Source organism: Macrobrachium nipponense, chromosome 33 (genome assembly GCF_015104395.2).
Source record: "Macrobrachium nipponense isolate FS-2020 chromosome 33, ASM1510439v2, whole genome shotgun sequence".
Lineage (NCBI taxonomy): Eukaryota > Metazoa > Arthropoda > Malacostraca > Decapoda > Palaemonidae > Macrobrachium > Macrobrachium nipponense.
Genome location: NC_087219.1, coordinates 50,924,941 through 50,931,196, shown reverse-complemented (window position 1 = coordinate 50,931,196; position 6,256 = coordinate 50,924,941).

Genomic DNA, 6,256 nt, shown 5'->3' with positions numbered 1-6,256 from the left:
AAGAGGATCATGTGCACCGAAATTATTGAACGAACAGTCCCTTTTTCTAAAAATGAGAGCCAAAGACTGGCGGCCTTTTCACTCGAAAGGCGCGCTCTAGCCAGATCCATCACGGAGAACTGGGGGAAAGTTGCCCAGAAGTTATACTCTTGATTTTTTCCATCTGTCCACCCGCCTGTGGTGTTTGCGTATGGTAACACTGCGTCCCGGGCTTTAGATAGGTTTGCTATGTAAGTTTTAGGTTGATAAAAGGATATCTGGGTGTACATATGCAACTGGAAAGTGTTTTAATAATGTACTGTATGCGAATTACACCGTTAATATTCGAAATAGGATATTGTTATTATTGTTGAATGTAAGCTGAATGCAACTATCTAAAGACCGGGACGCAGGGTTACCATACGCAAACACCACAGGCGGGTGGACAGATGGAAAAAAAAACCGAGTATAGTTAGTTTAATGACCAAGGACCAGATTCTTATTTTTAATATGATCGCACGACGATGAAATACCGTTTAGTCACAGGGACACAAGAGACGGAAGGTTTTCACGTTTTGAACTAGTAAAACGAAAAAAGAGGAGTGGGGGGGTTGTGGTTCCAAAGCTTACCTTGCGCAGAAGATTTTTGAAGTACACCTTATGAATCGGAAATTGTACATATTACCTGTAAATTTAATGACCAAGGACCAGATTCTTATTTTTAATATGATCCACGACCATAATACCAGTTTAATCACAGCACAAGAGACGGAATGTTTCACTTTGAACTAGTAAAACAAAAAAGGGGTGGGGGTTGGTTCCAAAGCTACCTTGCAGAAATTTTGAAGTACCCTTATGAATCGGAAATTGTACATATTACCTAAATATTTTCCAAAAGGCATACCACAAGGGAGCGTCCTTGGAACTGCCTCATTTATAATAATTTTTTTTCTTTATCGTATGACATTAAGCTAGTCTTATATTGACACGGGCTCTTGCTCACAGAGCAGCCAGTATAAAGTAGGGGTATAATTTATTAAATTGTATACATACATATAAACGTACTTTTACCTCGTTATGAACATGGCTGAAGATATTATGACCATAACAAAGGCTACAGAACAGATGACACAGGATAAAGAACTGGATAAACTCAGATGACACAGGATAAAGAACTGGATAAACTCAGATGACGCAGGATAAAGAACTGGATAAACTCAGATGACACAGGAAAAAGAACTGGATAAACTCAGATGACACAGGATAAAGAACTGGATAAACTCAGATGACACAGGATAAAGAACGGGATAAACTGAAAAGCTTTAACAGGATGTGAATGAGATAAAAACTAATATAAAGCTTAACATTGGAAGCTGAATCATTCTAGAAACGCAAACACTAAAAACTATGAGGAACATAGGAGTCTTGATTGATAAATTGACCGAGAAAATATCAAGCTAACGAAAATAGGGCAATATCACCTAAGATGTGTAACATCTACAAAGAAATTAAATCTTACGACACATCAAAAATGTTTCTACAGGCTGTTTCAAACGTCAGCTGACAATCTCTCTCTCTCTCTCTCTCTCTCTCTCTCTCTCTCTCTCTCTATCGACACAAACACACACTAACTCAATAATGGGGAGTAGGTACACAGTGTTGGAAGCCTTTTGCATTTGGCTGCATATAACTTTGTAATCACAAGGCTAAGCTTCTATGAGTCTCTATGAACGTGCGATATGTCTTGACGACGTGTTGTGATAAAGAATGAAAACGGGAAAAAATCTCCAACAGAAAGATTTCACTACAAACATCAATATACGTAAAGGCACGGATACAAGTGGCGAAGTCAAGATGCAACAGGTACCGAAAAATATGATTGCCATATGTTTGCCTCGAACATTAATTTCGGTATCAAATTAGAAGTTTTAGAGAAGTTGGACTCCCCACTTCCCAAAGGGTTTTGGATGGAGGAATACAGAAAATGAGCGGAATACAAGGATGTATTTAATCTAACCTATCCTAGGGTCCTCACTTGGCCGGAGGGCCTTTGTTCCCTATGAACCCAACCAATGAACTCAACCTAAGGCTCGGTAAATTAAAAGTAAGGTTGCTATTTTACCAAATCACACCTAAGCTATAGCCAAACCTACGGCTCCTACTACTACCTAACTGAAGAAAGATGGAGGGGTTTGGGGATGGAGAGCTACACACCCATGGCTCAATATCTATCTCTATACTCTGTTTTTTCCATCCCAACCGCCTGTGGTATTTTCGCATGGTAATACTGCGTCCCAGGATTTAAATAGTTACGCTATGTGTAAGTTTTAGGTAAATAAAAGGATATCTGGGTGAAAATTTGCAACTGAAAAGTGTTTTAATAATTTACTGTATGCGAATTGCACCGTTAATATTCGAAATAGGATATTATTTAAAGCCACAGACGCAGTGTTACCATGCGCAAACACCACAGGCGGATGGACAGATGAAAAAAAAAAAAAACAGAGTATAGTTCTCCATTACCATCTCCCCATAGCCATCACAGATATCCCAAATTTCACCAACCAATTCAATTTCTAAAAACCTATTTGCATGCGTTGGCTTCGTCTACTGTTGCCCTCTGATCTCATGCACGCACTACTGATCTCACGGAATCCAATAATGTGAATTATCTTATTATTAATTCTAATAATAAGATCATTATCTAATAATATGAATTATCTTATTATCAATTCCTAACACTGCAAACAATTCTTATGGGCAACTTACTTGATATGACTTCCCAGCTACCAAAATCTTGACGCTGGCCTAAGTTGGGGTTGACGATGTCAGGAGATGGTGAATCCGATGCTCTGTTACCAATTATCGCACACAATGACGGGACGAACATAAACTTTACACGTATTTATGATGCTGAAGATTCTCACCAGTAATTAGATCCAATTATTTCAAACGATTTTAAGTATGAATTTTTGCGTTGAGCGGGCAATATCATACGTGGTATACTAGAAGCAAGATTGCGTCACTGCGTCGTTTCCGATTTCCACTGAAGACATTCCAAAAACAGCCCAAAGAAGAACTGGTTCTTGGTCATTAAAACGAGCCAATTATACTATCGAGCAATGTCTGGCGTCATATTCAAAGTTCTCCCTCTTTAGATTGGCTTTCCGGTCATTCTTATAGACATACTTCCAGATAGTGTATACAGATTTCGTGGTTCACACAAAAGAACCAAATGCAGCGACTCTTCATGCAAGCACTCATACGCCCACGCGTACATCAGATTGTTTCGAGTTCAAACCCTGTCATTTGTGGAAGAAATGGAGGACAATGTCGTGAGTTGGGAAACACTTTCTAGGTTCTGCAGACATAATTGATACTAACTCTACTTGTTGTCTCGGTAAGTAGTAATATCCCAAGTCTTATTTCATAATCATAACCTAGTTTCAAATGCAGCAAAACGATTTTGACAGTGAACCCATTGTGTCGTCGAAGAAGAATACCTATTTCTATTACTAACTGGTGATCACTTCCTGCGTTCCTATCTGAGAATAACATAGCTGCATTTTGTTATTATGTGATCACTTTGATAGCACTAGTTTCTATAGCGTTTAAATGTACTTAGGTTATAATTATGCATAAGTAGTGTTCCTCAAATGACCAAGATGTCTGTACAAAAAGCGACCAAGCAAATTTCATTTCTCATCAATTTCTGACGTGAAGTTCCTTTTAGTCTCCATGTTTATTAATACTTGCTGAGATAGTTGTCAGCATTGTTAAGTGAACAGGTAACAGGTGCGATGCAGTAGTATGAAATCGACTTGGTAGTGCCGTATGAAGCATGGTATGCTGGAATCACGGCCTAACAGGTCAGCCAGACAGCGTCCCAATTTTAAGCCTCTTATGCGCACCTACGTCATCTGAGGGAGCGCGGTGGTGAGAACCATTAAGAGCATAGGTCTAACACACCGTCAAGAATCTTTTTAGAATAGAATGTTTTTGATAATGTGATCTTTCAAGTGTCAAAAGAATGTAAATAAAACAACATTTGCATTTTGAAAATATTTGATTGAGTTACAACTTTTATCTTTTTACCAAGTGCCTCCCTGCATGGTTGCCCTTGACGTTTCCTATACTTTATCAAATTATTAAGATATCTATCTCATTCGAAAATATACGGACATCTTTACATATAAAGCTATAACATCGTCAGAACTTCAATATTAGACTTCGTCAATTGAAAGCAAAGCTTTTTAAAACAATGTTTGCCCTTATGAGTGCTTTCCCGTGTACAGCATTAAAGATTTCCCGCATTATTACTAACTGAAAAAAAAAAATGACTAGAAGGTACATGCAACTTCCCTCTACTCGCACAGTCTGTCCAAGTATCAGTCCTTGGTACTTCTTTATTCTTATTTACTAACCCAGGGTATTTCACTCAAAATATTTTGACAATATATCCCCCAATGTATTTATGAGCCTCCTCCTCAATTTCTCCCTCGATATCTTTTTTTATTTCTGCGTTTGCTCTCAAAGGGTTTTCTTCCTCATCAAAAACATCTTTTCTTAAATCAAAATCTAAATTTCTAAACATGTGCTGTTAGACATATTTCTAGTGACTAACTCCCTTTCTTTTGTTAGATACTCACCTTCATTGGGAGATTCAAGGGATTTTTCAACTGAGGTGATATTACTTTCCACTTATTTCCTTCATTTCCTTCCCTAACAATAATTTTTTATGCCTGAATTTAAAATCCACTACATTTGGATGATCATGGTGACCATCCATGGCCTTATACACCCAAAGAAATGTTCAAGGCAATATTGATTTAATCTTTGTGTCAGCAGGTAACCAATACTATGAGAGGCTTTTAACATTAAATAAAGCAATGGTGGATTCGCATGAAAAAAAATTATTCCTTTCTCCAGAAGGAATATATATATATATATATATATATATTATATACACATATATATATATATATATATATATATATATATATATATATATATATTGTTACGTTTTAAGCCCTGGCCTGAAGGGGCTCAAATACGTAAATGAAAATAGTTGAGGGAAAATGCAGAATAAATTACTTGAACTTACCTTAAAAGGATTTACAGGGTTAATTTACTCTAGAGGAAAAGGTCGCCAGAAAACTCAGCTAATTACTTTACATACATTTATTTACAGGAGGCTGCTTAATAGCCTGGGAAAGAGTAAATGCAACTTGTCCACACGTGGGGACCAATATTATCTCTCACAAGGGGATAGCTGGCTAAAAATGAGGTTCCCGTAAAAGCTGGCTTTCAAAATTGTTCATATGTCTTGCGGTAAAGCATCACTTGCGGGAGCGAAGACTTGGACACGTGACTCAGGGAATCTGGAAAAGATCCCAGATTAGACAAGATAAAAAAAAGGACTTCTTGCACAAGTTACGATTATTCAGTTTCTCTAACACTGGGGAAAAGGAACTCTAGTGTTTAACTGAGGTATGCAATGACTTCATTTGTCTGGGATGATCACACAAGGGAAGCATGCGGCCACAAGGCAGTGAGAGGAACAAAGGGATGTTCATTTGAGTTAGAAGTTTGAATTTTGAAAATGGGGAGTAAATACGACACTAGGAGGTAAGGAACTGGCAATATGACTGTTTCACAAGACGTACCTGGATGCCATAGTAATTGGACCTTTGTAGAAATGCGGCGTCGGCTTTGTCTCGGGTCTGGGCGCACCAGTAACGCCTTGTTAGGCCTAAAATGGAAGGCTGGTGGCTGGACATCCGTCCGAGGTCACGACTGGAGGAGACTGAGGTCGAAGGCAGGTGTGTTTCATAGAGGATGGGTTCAGCTTAACCCCCCAAGAGCAGGGCATCCTGAAAACAGAACATACAGCCAGCAGAGGGTTCACAGGAAAAAGGAGCTTAAGACATAGGCCTAATAAGTACCTGGCTACCTACACACTTCCCTTTGGGATACGTCCTTAAGGCTGAGAAGTCTTTATTTTCCCCCTTCTAACAGTAAATTCCTATCTCTGGCTGGTGTGCTTTGGGTTCCCGCCTAAAATCAGCTGATATTTGGGGGAATATGGCTGCTCTTTTACAAAAAAATAGATTAAATAAATGCTGGGGAGACGAGACGGTCAATAAATGTAACAATATATGTATGTATATATATATATATATATATATATATATATATATTGCATTAGGACTTTTAACTCATAATACTCATTAACTCGATGGCCTTGAGTAACTTAATAGCTTTAACGATGTGGATA